This window comes from Podarcis melisellensis, assembly GCF_964234715.1.
Source record: "Podarcis melisellensis genome assembly, chromosome: 12".
Classification (NCBI taxonomy): domain Eukaryota; kingdom Metazoa; phylum Chordata; class Lepidosauria; order Squamata; family Lacertidae; genus Podarcis; species Podarcis melisellensis.
Genome location: NC_138544.1, coordinates 33,606,051 through 33,623,976, shown reverse-complemented (window position 1 = coordinate 33,623,976; position 17,926 = coordinate 33,606,051). Strand labels below are relative to the sequence as shown.

The 17,926-nt window shown below is 42.9% G+C and overlaps 1 protein-coding gene across 4 annotated transcripts in view; it reads right to left on the bottom strand.

Annotated features, from left to right (window-relative positions):
• Window positions 1–17,926, bottom strand: part of CALCR (calcitonin receptor) — a 139,336-nt gene that overhangs the window by 103,432 nt on the left and 17,978 nt on the right. The window contains exon 1 of one of the 4 annotated variants that reach the window (XM_081931250.1): window positions 6,837–6,867. The exons of the other annotated variants lie outside the window; for them this stretch is intronic. The gene's annotated coding sequence lies outside the window, so the exon portion shown is untranslated. Of the gene's footprint in view, window positions 1–6,836; window positions 6,868–17,926 lie in introns of those variants that run through there. 4 annotated transcript variants of the gene reach the window in all.

Genomic DNA, 17,926 nt, shown 5'->3' with positions numbered 1-17,926 from the left:
CTGTTCTCTTAAGAAAAACAAATCAAATGTCCCTGCAGCATACATAGTCAAATGGGTCCCGGCTAAAAACAACAAAACTCAACACAGTCATCTTATATTCAGGGTAATAATGTCGCTTATATAACTAGTCAAGATATGACATTATAAACTTTTAATTCATTTATTCAATACTGGCAGCCAGTGCCGGATTGACGTATAAGCTAAACAAGCTATAGCTTAGGGCCCCACTCTCTTGGGGGCCGGCCCAAAAAAATTAAAGGAAAAAAACGTGGATGTACATTTCCAAAATATATGATAAAAACAAATAAAATAAAACCTACATACAGCAACAGTGTATATACATATCCCTCCCTTGTTTTAGTGGCCCATAAATAATATTTATTCCATCAATTTTTGCCATCCATAATTTAGCTTAACAAAGTAAGCCTAGGATTTGGGGACTGCAGTGATGTATGCTATTAATTCTATTTTAATTACCTTCATGATTAGATAGCTAATGATTTATAATTAGATTGTGGGAGATATGAACTGAATCAGAGTTTGTGGCACATCTCTGATGAATTCATTAAAATTGATTTATTGAGTAGCATTCTCTGAGGCTTGATGAGGCAGGGTTTATTTGAGCAAAGTTCTCACTAAGGTCAATGGGAGATCCTCCCTCCTCCAGATAAGCAGTCCTAGTAAGGAGAATTGATAGCACTAAATTGTACCAACGGATCTCTGGTGTAGGGACGAGAATTGGCAGCCATTTAACAAACAGGATCCTAAGATATGCTTGGCTACAAAGCACAGCTGGATTTCTGAGCCATCTATATGCTCAACTGTCCAACCATTTTGGGAGAGCTAGCGTAACAAATTTAAGAACAACAAACAAGACTAGGAAGGAGGTTGAAAGCAGATTCACAGAGCCAGATTTTAAACCACTGGACAGATCAGTTGTATCCATGGGCTTGTCCACTGGGGATATTAACAGCTGCGCACAGTGATAGTTGCCAGGGGTGTGCATTAGATTCAGACAAATCCCATAGAAAAGCTGGGAGCATTGGAAGGATTTGGGGATTGTCAAAGGTGAAGCGGTATGTTATGGGAACTGTTTTCATGAAAAAGGTTATTGAATAAAGAATTGATCGCAGCATATAGCTGTGTGTTTAGTCTCTGGCATTCTGCTCTATAAGAGCCTCCTATTTTAAATAGTTAATGGGGCTGATCTCTCTTTAAATTTTTAAGTTTAATTTTATTAACATATAAAACACATACATATACATTTACACAATACACATACACAACACACTACCTTATTTTTATAACATAAAACATACCTACATTACTCTGTATAATACCTACCTATACCATACATATCAACATACCTACACACCTACCCCACACGGACACCCACCAAGCGACTTGACTTCCAGCTGTTCTTGTTACTCTACTTTATTTTTCCAACTAGCTTAAACACATTTCATTATTTCTTTAATCTCTTCTTCTTTCTTGACTTCACTCTCCTTTCACTCTAATCATTTTCTGGATTCTCTCAATATCTGTCAGAAATTCTACTTTTTCCACATAAATTTTGATGTATTCCTTAAAGATAGCCCACTCCTTATTCACTTTTTGTACCGTATCTCCTCTTATCCTGCCTGTTAGTTTGGCAATATGGAAGTATTCCATCATTTTAGATGACCAGTCTGTTTTAGTTGGGACGCTGCTGCTTTTCCAATTTTTGGCAATCAATAAGCTTGCCGCCGTAGTTGTTTATATAAATATTGGTCTGACCGTTCTTTTTATATCCTCTGACATGATACCTAGGAGAAAGGATTCTGGGTTTTTTTCCCCAAATGAAAATCTAAACATCTTTTTCAATTTGTTATATTTTCCCAAAATCCCACTTTAATGGGACTGAGCTCATCCAGCAGTTAACTGGTTTAAGGCAGAAACTGGGCATAGCAGAGGTTGCCTGATGCTGAATTAGAGCACCGATCCATCTAGCTCAGTGCTGACTGGCGGTGACTCCCCAAAGTTTTAGACTGGTGCCTCTCTCAGTCCTATTTGGAGATGCTTAGAATTGAACCTGGGACCTTCTGCATGCAGAACGTATGTCTCTGAACACCAGCTGCTGGAAATCAGAGGCGGTGTGTGCGCCATTGTGCTTAGGGTCGGCTTGTGGGCTCCCCACGGACATGTGTGGCTGGGCATGGTGAGAATGGCATAATAGACTAGATGGGTCTTTTGCATGATTCATCAAAAGGCTGAATCATTTGGTTCTTACAATCTTAAAATGGGTCCTCTACCACTGACCTAATGCCCTTCTCCTATAGCTTAAGGGGCAAAGACCAGACCACTTGGTGTTATGTACTGAAGTTCTCACCCTGGGCCAGCAGGGGGATACTGTAGATAGTTATGCAAATAAGGGATCGAAAGTGATGCTCAGTGATTGGATAATTTTAGAAAATTGTTACAGTTACATTGTACTGGAGCTCTATATAAGCAGGCTGACTGAAACCTTCAGTTCAGTTCTGTCCTGGCCTGTGAATAAACAAGAGCTGTTTGAAGAATCGCTGTGTCGTCTGATATATTCACCCACAACTTAACACTTGGCACACACAGCTCTGCCCTCCAATGACTTGCAGCTACTCCCAGCAGCATCTACCGCCTGAAGCAACTACTTCATCCTAGTAATAGTAGAGCTGGCCCTGCCATCATGGAAGGCAAGATGCTGTTTCAACTTGCAAAATTACTGGTGCCAATGCTGAGGATGTTTGTATTCTCCCTTTCAAGGGTGAAAGGGAGGGCGAAAGGATCAATTTCTGAAAGAACAGTCTATGGAAATCTGTGCATCGCACCATCACTCTATATATTTAGGGGCACTTTATGTGACCACCGAGTTATTTCCCATCTGGCAGAAAGCTAGTTTCAGCAAGCAGTAGCCTTTTTTTATTGAAGAAATATTCTCTATCCATGGAGATCGAGTGTGCAAAGCTGCAGAATCACTTGACAACTTTGTGGAACACTGTAACATTCTTGTCTCAGTAATTTACACCTATTTAAATAATCACAGCTTTGGCTAGCTAGAGAGGAGAAATGTTACACTTCGGGAAAATTCTGAGCATGTTTTGTTCTGGCAAAAGGAACTCTACATTCACTAAAACATGTCATAATTAAGATATCCTGTCACCATGAGGGAAATTATTGTTAAACCCTACCTTTTCTATCTGAGTGCAGGAATGAGGTTTGGCTTCAGACCCATAAGCTCCCCCAATTGAAAAGCTGACAGACCAACAATCTGTCGGGCAGGCAGGTGCTTGTGGATGCTCACAGTAACACTACATATATGCATTTCTGTATCCAGGATCCTTCCCTACTACCCAATATGGAATCAATTGAAAACTTTATGTAAATTGCACGGAGCCAGCTATTCTGGTTTTAAGAGCTTGATCTTTTCCATTTGTATTCCTTTCTCATCCTTATCCCAGGGGCTTTGAGTGGCTCACACATTTTACAATTACAATTTCCATTTGGGGGAGAGAAAAGAAAAGAAAAGAATGCAAAGCAGAGAAGCTGCCAGTTGGGATGGATCTCTTGCTATCATGGAAGGATAAGACTCTCTAACAGCCACTGGTCATCTGGTCAGTGGGTGACATTTAGTAACACCCATTAGCTTTTTAATTAATATTCAGCATTGATGACAAATAACACAAATGGGTTAAAAACAAATTGTGCCTTTTTAGAAACATTTTTAATAAACATTTTGAAATAAAAGGTCAAACTTGGGGACAATTTTTGGTAGGCAGGCATCTAATAAAATTAGGGGTTTTAATTCAGGGGGGCTGCAAGCAAGAGAAAAGGTGTTATTTCTGCCTGCACCATATAAAGCCAAATGCTTCTGCCAGATTCTTGTATTCTCTCTTCCTTACCATAATGCATCCTTTCCAACCGTAATACAGTGAGGAGAGCACATGCTTGGCATGCAGAAGGTCTTGGGTTCAGCTGCTAGTCCTTCCGGGTAGGAAGGATCAGGTGAAAGGTGATGGGAAAGACTTTTGCCTAAAATACTGGAGATCCCCTGATAGATAACTGCCAAAGTTGTTGAGCTTTCTTAAGGATTTTACCGGAGGGCATATACTGCCCCAGGGGCCAGATTAAATCGACCGGCGGGCTGGATTCTGCCCCCAAAATGGATTTTGGACATGCCTGGCCTAGATGGACAAACAGAATGGTAACCTGGAATACGGCAGTTTTCTACTGAAAAGGAGTAATGGCCCCATCGGGGAAGGAAACATGTGGCATGACAGAATGAAAACCAAGTCTATGAAATGAAGCAGAGCCAATCCTCCAAGTTTGGACAAGAGAAGGTCTCCAGCTAACAAACGAGTTATACTTGCTGAATATTTAGTAACGTGTACAAAACTGTAGATGAATGAAGTTTTCCAACTCCACTCATAAGGATTCTTCTTTACCCTTATTGTCTTTTTGTGTATTGTTTTGTCTTCCCAACAAAGCCCTGGTAAAAATAAAAGGAAGGGGGGGGGGAGAAGAAAACCAATCTGCGTTTTTTAGTTCCATCATATTTATGACCCAAGCTACGATCTGCCCCTGAATTACTTCTTCAAATTATGTTGCTTAATGATGGTCAACTGCCTGGCCAATACACAAGAATACAATCGGCATCCAACAAGTGATTATATGCACGTATGGATGAGAGCCGTGTCAGATTGAAAGGGACAACAAGAGATTCTTATTGCAAAGGACTGGTGAAGGAAATATGAAAGGAGAAAAGGCCAACAGACCTGTGGGGGCTTCAAGAAAAAGAAAAAGCAGACTTGGATTGCTGGGCAAGGGAAGGCAAAGTGACTTCTGGAAGAGTGGGTGGTGGCAACAAATCTATTCTGTCCAGGAGTGACAGGCACCATAAATACACCTCTGTACATTGTCAAAGATTTCCTGAGTATTTTCTTCAGAGCATTCTTACTGCTTTAAAGGCAAACCACTGTTTGGTTTAAATTGGGGTTTACCTCTGGCTATCTGAACTGCTGTACCCCCCAAAAAATCAAGTGAATGTAGACATACAAAGTTGCCTTATTCTGTGTCAGAGCATAGGCCTCTCAAGATCAGCATTGTCTACAGTGTGGTGTAGTGGTTAAGAGTTGTAGACTCGTAATCTGGGGAACTGGGTTTGATTTCTTGCTCCTCCACATGCAGCTGCTGGGTGACCTTGGGCTAGTCACACTTCTCTGAAGTCTCTCAGCCCCACTCACCCCACAGAGTGTTTGTTGTGGGGAACAACGGGAAAGGAGAATGTTAGCCACTTTGAGACTCCTTCGGGTAGTGATAAAGTGGGATATCAAATCCAAACTCTTCTTCTACACTGACTGGCAGCAGTCTCCAAAGTTTCAGACCAGTGCCTTTCCCTGTCCTGCCTGGGATCATCTGTACGCAAAGCAGATACTCTCCCACTGAGGTACAGTCACGGCCGTCTTTACCCGGGGGTGCAAGGGGTGCGGGGCATCCGGGTGCTGAATTCTGGGGAGCGCCCGGCACCTGCCACTGAAGCCGCCTAAGCTCTTAACTATCTACCTGTTATGAAATAATAAATAATTTTGATCAAGCTGACATTCAAAGCCGTCTGCCACTGCCGTCTCTACCCTGGCTGCTTTCTCCTCCCCGGAGTCCCACCTTGCACGGAGAGGCTTTGCTCTCTTGCCCGCCGTTGGCGTGGCTGCTGCATCCCTCTTCTCCTTCCTCCTCCTGGGGAGATTTTAAAAGCACCTGGATGTGAAGCTGTGCGCTTTGTGGAGCTCGGGTGCCCAGTTCTTGAGGGGCAACGGCAGCGAGACGCAGAAGAGCAGGTCACCGCCATCACCATGGCCTCACCTGCAACCGCAGAGAAGTATATCCTGGCTATAGACGTGGGCAGCACTAAATTTGGGGGCGTTGGGCGGATCTTTGCACAAAGGCAGCACATATGCTAAAGATGGCTCTGGCTACAGTCTTTCCTATTGAAGCTCTAGGCTTAAGGGATCAACTGCAAGAGTAGCAGTAGGCATGGCCAGTCACTCATGTGCACGGCCTTTCCTGTAACATGAAGCTGGGAACCAAGGAAGGCAAGCTCTTTTTTTTGCACAATGCACTGTAGACTGCTTATCTCAGGTCGCACTTGTTATTCACTAGTCAAAGAGCATGTCAAATCCGTAGGCCGGCGTTGATAATATTTCATTTAGCCTCACACTTATTCAGATAACGACACCATATACTGCTGTAAGATCCAAATGCCCCGAAAATTGTATTTCTCAGGGTCCCTGGCACCTCAGTCACGGTTGAAGCAGCATAGCAAGTATCAGCTCGATAATGGAGGAACTCTTCTCTGGCTGCAGTTGCTATGTGCTCCTGACTTCTGAATGGTGAGACATTCCAGGGGCAACAGGTCCTGATTTCCTTAGGAGGAGATAAGATCACCGGAGACTTATGGCATGCTTGCACTATTTGACTTATTCAAAGGTGAGCACAGGTGGAGGGCAGAAGCAGGACACTTCTATCAGCAGATCATCTACTGCACATCAGATTTCCAGAGGGGACACACTGCAACCCAGGATGCTTCCAGACTTCAGTAACTCCCTGCTTCTTCTCTGTGTTATTTATGTGTCAGTCCCCAGCACTGTTTCCTTCCTCCCACCTCCTTCACTGCCACAAGCAAAAACACAATAATATTAATAATAATGCAAAATCACAGCGGCACACTTAAAAAACATTTTAAGAGCCTGGGCTCCCTTCCCGCACCAGCCTCCCTCTTATCAAGGTACATCACAATAATACAATACTTTCCACAGTTTCCCACTTACTGATCGCATTCCCCTGGAACATCTCCATCAGTCGCTGGCATAAGAAAGGGAACACTATGGGAGGCGATGATATATTTTTAGCTGCATCGCAACTGAGCAGCTGGAAGTAAGGAGGAGATTTTGCTCCATGGGAACACCAACATGTTAAGTTTGGGAAACTCTAGTCCTGATTTCACAGAGGCTTCCTAAGCCAAACATGCTCCAGAGGAGCTATCAGCATCTGCAGACATTTATTGTTCCTGCGCATTCCTTATATTTCAGGTCCTAACACTTGTGAACATATTCTTCTCTCTCTCAGCTGTCAGGAGGCAAGTGCTCCCAAATGAGGCATTAATTTGTGTGTACCCAAACAGACAGTATAGTCAGTGGAAATAAAATGAATCATTGCAGCGCAGAACCACAGAAGAACATTTTGGCGGCTGCTCTTGTTTTGCTTTACCTTATCAAGTTTTTATAAAGAATGGGGGAGGGGACAACTCTCATCTTTCCTAAGCCGAGCATCTTTGTTGTTGTTGTTGTTGTTGTTAAGATAGCAAGAAAATAGGCTATCGGGACTTCCTTTTTGTTAAGTTGTGGGTGAACATATCAGACGACACAGCGATTCTTCAAACAGCTCTTGTTTATTCACAGGCCAGAACGGAACTGAGCTGAAGGGTTCAGCCTGCCTGCTTATATAGAGCTCCACTAGAATGCAACAGTAACCACTTTCTGTAACTATCCAATCACTGAACGTCACTTTCAATCCCTTATTTGCATATGTGGACCTGAGTGAAAACTATCTACAGTATCCCCCTGCTGGCCCAGGGTGAGAACTTCAGTACATAACACTTTTCTAACCATTCTCCACCCACCCATAAAGCAGCAGCTATAGGCTAACAGGGTTCATATTCCAGATATTTTCCTCAAAGCCCCATAAATGTTGCAATTGTGATTTTGGGAGACCTGTGCATTGTGCCTTTTCCTCCCAGTGGGGCAGCTGGATGCTGTGCTTTTATTGGTGGCTGTGCACTATCAGGTCAGTCTGGGTGGGGAGGTGGACCGGAAGAGGAAGAGGAGGAACAAGCAATGGATGGGAATTGCACAGGAGTAATAATAATCATGCCCTCAAGAGTTGCTGCTTCATGTCTTCATCGGTCAAATTCTGAGGTGTAGGGGTGTGGGTGTGGGTGTGGGTGTGTGGGTATGTGTATGTGTACCTCTCCACTGGCCAACTGCAGAACAAGCAATTTGTGCTTCCACTTGTTACAGACCAGCATTCGCTAGCAAATCCTACCCCCTTGCAGCAGGTAAGTCAACAGCCGACTGAGCTAAGTGTGACTGAATCGGCATCCCAGAGACCCAGTGAGTTTGATGAAACACCCTCACATACCTAGAACAAGCAGTGATTCAAAGAGGTGAGGTGAGCTGCACAACTGATTTGCATGTCTCCTATAAGTATAGTGTGATCAGTCAAAAATGTCAACAAAACCAAACATTTATCTTGTGGAGCTCTTTGATTTCGGAAAGAAAGCAGGAAGGGTGGGGGGAGAAGTCCTTTCTGACCCCAAATAAGCATGGCTTACTTAGGCATCCGTTTGGAATTCCTCCAATAGCAGCAGTTATAAATTAAATCCACCCTGCTATAAATTCACCCTGCAGAATGAGTGGCCACAGACAAAATACACTGTAAAAACCTCTGAAATACAATAAATCAATTTTTACAAGGGTGCAGCCACATCAGAAAACTAATTTTAATGTGGAATATCCAAGTCAGACCAGACAACACAGCTTGCCAATGAATAACATGCTCTCCAGTTTACCCAATTTATTTACAGGCAACTACATTGTGTATCGGGACGCAGGTGGCGCTGTGGGTTAAAGCCTCAGCGCCTAGGACTTGCCGATCGAAAGGTCAGCGGTTCGAATCCCTGCGGCGGGGTGCGCTCCCGCTGCTCGGTCCCAGCGCCTGCCAACCTAGCAGTTCGAAAGCACCTCCGGGTGCAAGTAGATAAATAGGGACCGCTTACCAGCGGGAAGGTAAACGGCGTTTCCGTGTGCAGCTCTGGCTCACCAGAGCAGCGATGTCACACTGGCCATGTGACCCGGAAGTGTCTCCGGACAGCGCTGGCCCCTGGCCTCTTAAGTGAGATGGGCGCACAACCCCAGAGTCTGTCAAGACTGGCCCGTACGGGCAGGGGTACCTTTACCTTTACCTTTTTACATTGTGTATCATCCTTGAGAAACACATTCAGCTGTGGTCTGAATTATGTATGGTCTAAGTCCTTTGGGTACTTGATGTGACAGTGTCATGCTGTGGCACATTAATGAAAACCCCTGGACTTAACCTTAAGGCCCTATTTTTTAGGTAAGCCTCAGTATAAAAACTGCAGTGCTGGTGGCACACCAAGAAACATTTTCCAGAATCTTTCTGTTCCAATATGTGTTCACAGCTGGAAATTCACCAGCACCTGTCGCCATCAGTCACATTCTGTTCCTTGTTAACATCTGCACCACAGAAGGCCGAAGGCCAACGAACTGAACCCTTATAAGGAATAGATAGCCTGACTTTTAAGTAGGGTTTCTTGACCATGTACTTTTGCATACCCCTCCTGGAATATTTGTGAGCAGGATTGGGGTAAGCCATTATCTGGCAGGAAAAGGTGATCCAGAGAATTAGGTAAGTGCCCATTGTCTTTGTCTCCCCCTGTGCCTGGGTTAAGTTTCTTTGACTTGGTGGGAGCAGAAGACACTTCTGAAGGGTCCTTGAGGCTTGGTAAGCATTTGCTTGGAAGACACGCAAAGCACAGACTCATTTAGGTGTGAAGAGGAGGACAGTTGCTCATCCCAACATCAAAGCACCATATGCAAAAAGTAAATTTAAAAACTGCAGTAACAATATGCTGTTCATTCCTTTCACATAAACTAAGAGAGAGGTTAGAGACAAATGCATTTTCGTAGAAAAGTTGGCATTGATATTTCTTGCCATGAATGCCTTAGGATTTGAAATGAATAATATGCACTTCCCTCTTTCCCCAAAGTAAACTGGTTTGAGATGGATGCACCAACGAAGGGCTCATTCAAATACAACACTAAACTATTTAAAAAGCCTTGAACTCTCTTCCCTCTCCCATGTTCCAGTTCTCTTGATCCTGCTGCTAAATTACACTGAAAGAAAACAGGCTATTAACTGGGTAACATGAAGTCCATAGCAGCTGCATGGCAGTCAGAAACACTTCATTTTTTAACCTGAATGCTATTAAATTAACAGTTATTCAAATTTCTGCAAAATGTTCCACAAAGCAGTAGTTAGGGAATATAATAGTGCTGAATGGATTTCCATAGAAACCGATTCTTTTACCTTATGCCTAGTGGAAACCCGACATCAGTTTTATTGAAATCCAGTAAAGATCAAAACAGAGAAGCTGTGGCAGGCAGCTGCTTTTGAAGGGCTTGTGGGGTTAGGGTTCCACACTAGGCTTTCTTGCATGGCAAGAAGGTCACTCCAAATTCAATGCTCAGCACAGAGATGCGTTTTCCAAAGAAAAGGAGTGGTTTCCAAAGGCCACCATGCAGCGGTTGCCATGCAGTTGCTTGCAAGGAATCTGAAATAATACACAACTAAGGGTGTGATCAAAATAATTTCTGATTTCTTCCCATGGCCGACTTTTCTAAACAACAGGCTGTCACATCCTGTGTAACAACTGAACAGAAAACAGTGTTGTAATCCTGTGCTTCTCAAAAGGTAAGAAAGCCAGTAATAACAATAATAACAATTTTATTATTTATACCCCGCCCATCTGGCTGGGTTTCCCCAGGCACTCTGGGCGGCTTACGGTGCATATAAAAACGTCAAACATTAAAAACTTCCCAATACAGGGCTGCCTTCAGATGTCTTCTAAATGTTGTGTACCAATTACCGCATCAATACCAATTACCACATCAGCAGTGGGCACAATCAGCTTCACCACAATGTTTGTGACAGAGCCATTCATTGATCCAAACCTGTACTTTAGAGTCAGAAGCTAGCTAGTCTGTTCTAGAGACAGGAAGGATAATTGTAGAAGGAAGTACGGGAGTCTTTTTGTGGGCTATATATGAGGGAGGAATCGGAACAATAAACTCTATTAAGCATATTCCGCATCCAGGTTCTAATTTCTAAAAATCCCAGGTCCTCTGGCCATAACAAATGCACCTCAGATTTCTCCTCTGAATATCCCCTTGAAACAGATAGGTGTTCCAGAGGGATATAAGAGATTAACTGTTTTGCACTAGCTCCATTCAATCCAAATGGGATTTCCTAGTTGCTAGGTCCTAGCGGACTGTTGCAGCAGTTTGAACTTGAGCCAAGTTACATAAACATTCAGTCCTCAAAACCTTCTGTCCATGCAGCAACACAGCTCTCCACAGATTAGACCAACCTGATGTTATCAACAGCCCACCTGCCTGCTTCCAAGCACTTTGGGGGTCAACAGATATCAGCAAGTTCCAGGAGAGCAGCAAGTGTTGATCTGTAGCATCAAAAAAGATGAACAGTGACATAACACCTTCAGCAGCCAAGTTGCACCTAAAGGCCTTTCCGGATAATAGGTTTTTCAATTTTGAAAAACAAAAGTCTTTTCTCCAGGCAGTGTTTTTTGATAACAGGGAAAACAGCATATTCCCAACACTTGAACTGCAATGTTTTGCCACTGGGAAAATGTGATTTGCTCCTATCCATTCTAGAGCATCTGTTGTAATTGTGACTGTATGGGATGCGACTTGCCTGAATCTCATGGGCCCATGGTGGTTATGACATCACTGGTGCCCCACCTGCCCATTTTGAGCCACTGAAGAGTAATTGGGGGGGGGATATATTTACAGTCTTAGTGCTCATCTATCCCTCTAAAATGACACTTATGGAAGATAAGGCTACCAATGGCTACTTGATGTGATGGCTATGTGTAATCTCCACTATAAAAAGCCCAGTATACCTCTAAATACCACTTGCTGGGAAGCACAAGTAGGGAGGGTGTTGTTGTGGACTTTGGGCTTTCAAATTTCAGCAGTGCCCTGTGCGATGCCAAAATTCAGCAGACCACATCCACCTCTCAACTTCCATTGTTCGTCATTGTTGTGGTGTACCTCGCAGTGTCCTCTTGACTCAGTGCCCAGTGAGAACTGGTTGCGCTCCCCTAAATCTCCCTCCGGTGTCCTGCTTGCCTGCTTTCGCACAGGGATCTGGCTGGCCACTGCGAGAACAGGATGCTGGACTGTGATGGGCCTTTGGTCTGTTCCAGGAGGCCTTGTCTTCTGTCCTTATGTTCACTCCATAAAGCAGCTTTCCACAACACGGTAGCATAACAAACTCAGTGTAGTACTTTAATCTCTGCAATAGTTAAAACATCTTACCTTGGGATAGGTCATATCACCATAGGAACAAAGCACAAGTCCTTCAGCTTGATCCTCTAAACCACTTAAGCCTTTACTTGCCTTTCAAGCTTTTGTTCCATTTTGCATTGAAGTACAACTTTAGAAATCAGCACACTTGGCCCCTTGCTTCCCCAGGTTCCTTCTGGAGTTCAACCTTGAACCAATTTATATTTGCTTAGAACCTTTTCTCTCTGTCCTCCCAAGACTTTGCTTCTGTTTTTCATATGAAGACAGCATAAAAGGATGCTTACTTGCCTAGTAGCACGGCTAGAAATATATACATGCAGCTAAGAGACAATACTTTCAGTTTTCAGTCAGGATCAATTATCTTACATTCATGTTTCACCCTCCCTTCTTCATATATATATGTCAGCCTGTCAGTCAGATTTTTATTGTTTGTAGCCAGTGTATATATTTATACTGTCATCAGAAGGAATGAAGTTTCAGTATTACAGTGGCCTCATGTTTTAAAGAATCATCCTTATGAGAGCTCATTATTTATATTATGTATAAATGTGCATACCACTCATATCAATAAAATGGTCAGGAATGATGGGAGAGTAGTCTAAAAAAGCATATGGAGGGCGCCATGTGTGTTACCCCTGCTGGAGGGTCTGGAGTTCCACACATGGCGCAACCAATGACTTGATTTGTCTGCCCACAGATCACTTGAGTCTATTGTGATTTTCTCTTCACAACACAGAGGCAACAAAATGGTATTGAAAATATTGATGTACCGTATATTATCATATCCTAAGCATGCCTTTTCACAAATAAATCTTTACTGCTATATATTCAAGCATCTTGCCTCATGAGTCCCATTTTCTCAACAAATGGTTATTAAATGGGGTTGGGTAACAATTACCTTCCTTGTGGTCAATCCACTGCCATGGGCATCCATGGGGAAAGGGCAGTCTGCCCTCACCCAATGAACCATAATATTCAAGATTCCCAGTTTTCATTTAAAATGTTGAACTTTGATATAAGAAAGTCTGATTACTCCCTTCACCCCCCCCCCATTTCTGCTTCTCTTTCCAATTTCATGTTGCTAGGGAAGGAAAAACTTGAATCTGCAATTTTCTAGCTTGTGCTGCAGCATATTCACAATCAGTTAATCCATTCCCCATATTATATACTCCTAATACTTCGGGATAGATCTGAATTTCACTTGTGAGTAGTCCAGTGGAGTTATTGACTGAAAAGACAGCAGGCTACCTGACCTTACCACCTGCGTTGAGCATTTCATTGTTTCACAAAGAAGATTAAGCAAAGTCTCAGAACTTTAAGCAAGGTTTTTAACATTTTTCAATACTATTTTGGGACTTTACTTCTTTTGCTTCCGGTCAGTTCCCCCTGCTAAGTGCACCAGCAACATTAAACACCTGGCTAGACAGTCAATAAGACTCCCAAACAATCTGACACATCGCTTTTGCAAGGTTGAGAATAATTCATATGCAGCAGAGAATGTCTAGAGAGGCAGCATTCATGCTCATTGTTATCAGTGTCAAGCCACAGTGGAAACAAAGTCACAAATATGTCAGAAGTGATTTAGGGGATTAGCAAAACAATACAGAGCTATGTGACTGATACATATTGGGTTTAGTTACCCAGTTTTAATTTCCACCTATTTGACAATACTTCCCAAAGAACTTGATAGTTATATTTTATTTGTGAAATAATTGCCATAAATTTACTTTAAAGAACTATGCGGCATCTGAAAATATGCAGTATCCAAAGCCTAGTCCAAACAAATCTGAAGTGAAATAAAGAACACAGTATGAATGCCAGTCCTTTTTTGTCCAGTCCTTTATAGCCCACTTCATAAACTAGAACATGGAATTTTAAAATCAATTATAGTTTACTTAGACTAAATCTACTTAAATCCAAGTACAGTGGTATCTTGGTTCTCAAACTTAATGTGTTCCGAGAGCCCGTTCGACTCCTGAAACGGTTTGAAAACCAAGGCGCGGTTTCCGATTGGCTGCAGGAGCTTCCTGCATTCAAGCGGAAGCCGCGTTGGACATTCGGCTTCTGAAAATGTTCGCAAACCGGAACACTTACTTCTGGGTTTGCGGTGTTCAGGAGGCGATTTGTTCGGCAACTAAGCTGTTCAGGAACCAAGGTACCACAGTACAAGCACTAGTTTGAAGCTGCAAGTTAAAATGATCTAAAACACTTTGGTAATAAAGTTTATTTTAAAAAAATCTGATACAATATAATCAACATCCTTTTGCATCAGTAAGCCTAAATTTTTAAGTCTGATCCTAAATATTCTTCAACCAAAGTTCTGAAATAATACAAAAAACACAGTGTGTTAATATATTGCCACCTGCTGGACATTTTCATCACCCTCCTATAAGAGGTTAGGAATAAACTTGAGAGGGTTGGAGGGTTTTTTAAATAAGTCTGGCAGAGAAATGCATTACATTTATATATATATTTTCTAAGGAAGCTCTCGGTATTCCTTGCTATGAGATTCCTTAGAGTCTGGAGCTAGCTATTATTTTCACAGCAGCTTTTCTCACACATATCTCTTTTCTCAATCTTGCAGTAGTTATTTATGGGAAAGTATTCATGGTTGAATTTATTCATTTAACATCTTCCTTCCTGTTCTATGAGGAGGGTTTTGACTTAGTTAAAATGAAGGGGGAGAAACTTTTCCAGGGTTCAGCCATGTGGGTAAATGAGAAGTCAAAATGTTGACTTGGAGGGAGAATAAATAAAGGCATCACAAACAAAACACTGATAGGTCTGCCAAAATAGATAAATGCATAAACGCTTTGCCAAAGGCCCAGGACTGAAACTTAAGATTCAAATTCCATCTCAGCCTGGTACTTTCTTGTTGGCCGACCTTGGAGAAATTGCTGTTCACCTCAGTGTTCCCATCTGCTAAGCTGAAATAATGAGCCGCTGAAGTGAAATCTTGCGAGAAGAAAAAGAAGAAAAAGAAAAAAGAAAGAATGTTGGTTGTCCTCCTGAACCTCTAAGGTAGGGATACTGTCAAATATTTTACTCCAAAATAGTAACTGCTTTCTATTATTCATATATATATATATATATATGCGCAGGTTTTGGTGTCCTCGGGTGTCTTCCCGTGTAAAAGTTGGGGTGTCTAGGCGACGTTTCGACGAGGTCTCACTCGTCATCTTCAGGCTGGTGCTTTCGGCTTCTTGCTACTGGAACAGAGCAGGATCTCAGTGTTTGAGTTCCTATAAATACTGTTGAGGGGGTGTGGTGTATAGCCTCCAATGTTCTGGGCAGAGAGGAAGTTCCCAGGCTAGTGTGCCTTTTCTTCTTTTGTTCCTTAATTACTTGAGGGATATCTTGAGTGATTTCTTGAGTGATATCCTGAGTACCACTTAGGTGGGTCATGACCCACCTAAGTGGTACTCAGGATATCACTCAAGAAATCACTCAAGATATCCCTCAAGTAATTAAGGAACAAAAGAAGAAAAGGCACACTAGCCTGGGAACTTCCTCTCTGCCCAGAACATTGGAGGCTATACACCACACCCCCTCAACAGTATTTATAGGAACTCAAACACTGAGATCCTGCTCTGTTCCAGTAGCAAGAAGCCGAAAGCACCAGCCTGAAGATGACGAGTGAGACCTCGTCGAAACGTCGCCTAGACACCCCAACTTTTACACGGGAAGACACCCGAGGACACCAAAACCTGCATTCCTGTACCCGTGAAAATCTACGAAAGCATATATATATATATATATATATATATATATATATATATATATAGCATTTATATTTATAGAATTTTATATAGGACCTAACCAATATAAAATTTAACAAGGGAAGTATTTCCCTTTAAAAACAGAAGTTTTTTTAAAAAAATACACTAAATACAAAAATCAACTTTGTGTATAAGATAAACCACACTCACAGTAGGCAGAATTTTATCCTCTATAAAAATATATATACAAACTACTGGGCTTGGTATTTCATTGACAAGTTTGAATGCGTCCATCCCATCTCCTGTAGAACACAGTCACATACAGGACGGTAGTAGCCCTGATGCATCCAAACCAGGATTAGACTGAGCTTAGCTGGAATCAGGGCTGGCTCTGTCATACAGCAGGGTGAAGAGACCTGCTTCAGACAGCATTATGCAGATAGATACAGGAAGTAACTGGTACTTGGATGGAGCAGCAAGACTTTTAAAAGTAAATCTGCTCTCCTGTATGTGGGATTGTGCACAGGCAGCCGAGCCTCAAAGTCTTCCTCTGTGTGTGGGGGGGGGGGAGAGGTACGCTACCTCACCCCTACGTCATCACCGGCTTTTGAAGCAGCCCCAGCTTTTGAGGCAGCCCCAGCCTATCAGCCGGCAGAGCAGGTGTCGTCGCGGGCCATTTAAATTCGGTGCGGCCAGCTGGCTCCCTCCTCCTTTCCTCTTCATCGGATCACCCAACCCACCCAACCTCTTTTTCATGCTTTGCTCTGATATGACCGTGCTATGGCAGTTGTCGGTCGCCGTGTTGTTGCGGCTGGGTAGGAATTTTTCCCACTTGGCAAACTGGCACTGGCCATTTGGGTTTTCACCTACCTAGTAGCAAACGTCACAACTTTTGTGAGGTTAAGTATAAGCCTTCGTTTGGTTGGAGGGGAGTTTGTTGCCTCACCTGCCCCTCCTCAGTAAGGGTATCCCACTAAAGGGATCCGGGGTGTGAATCCTGTCCCATGGCCTGGGCCATGTCACAGCCCCTAAGGGGACCCCTCATGGTGTCACTATCTGACATAACCTATAGGGCACCCCCATTGGTGGTTTACCCTTACATGGACTCCCTGCAGACGAGCAGGATTCACCACAATGCCTAAGCCAAACCGCTCATATCTGTAACCAATAAAGTTGTGGCCTATTTGAATGCATAAACCAAATATTTCGTGTCAGTGTGATTTATTGTTCTCCTGGGAACTTTGGGGCTCGGGTGCTTTGGGGCGCAATGGCCCTGACTGCAGTAGAGGGAGAAGCAGTACCTCAGCTCCATGCAAGGTGGCTACACAGAGCTTTTTTCCCCATCTGAAACTCACTGGAACTCACTGGAATGGCACCTCTTGGCTGGGCTCCTTTGCCACAATAAAAGAACAAGGTCTTCATGGTGAGTTCCAGCACCCCCTTTTCAAGAAAAATAGCACTGTGGCTACAGATGTATTACCAACATATTTTATGGGTGGCGAAGGGACCAGGGCCCCATCAAGTTGGCACCTACTTGCCTGAGACTTTGGGATACATATACCCACTCACCCACCCACCCACCCTAGAGCTACACATCTGAATACTTTATCTTGTCAAGAAACCTCATGAACGTCAAAGCCCTTCAGAGGCAGAGTCACATATCATGCCAACTTTTTTTTTTTATGTGCACAGAGATTTTGACATGAATAAGATCAAACACACGATCCTGCATGTGGATTATCAAGGGGTACAGTCAGGGACATCTTGAGTATATATTACTAGTTTCCACAGCAACAAAAAATCAAGATAACGTCTTCCATAAATCCATACACTGAGGTTTAGACTCCAAACAGAAAGCACTGAAGTACATTGAGTGACGTACTGATCGCAGCATGCTCAGAGTACTACATAATATTTATAAACCTAACTCAGAATGTGTGTGTGTGTTTTGGTTTTTGGTTTTTGCAATAATAAGCATCACAGTTCTTATTTCTAGTGGAAAAATAATGGCTTTTT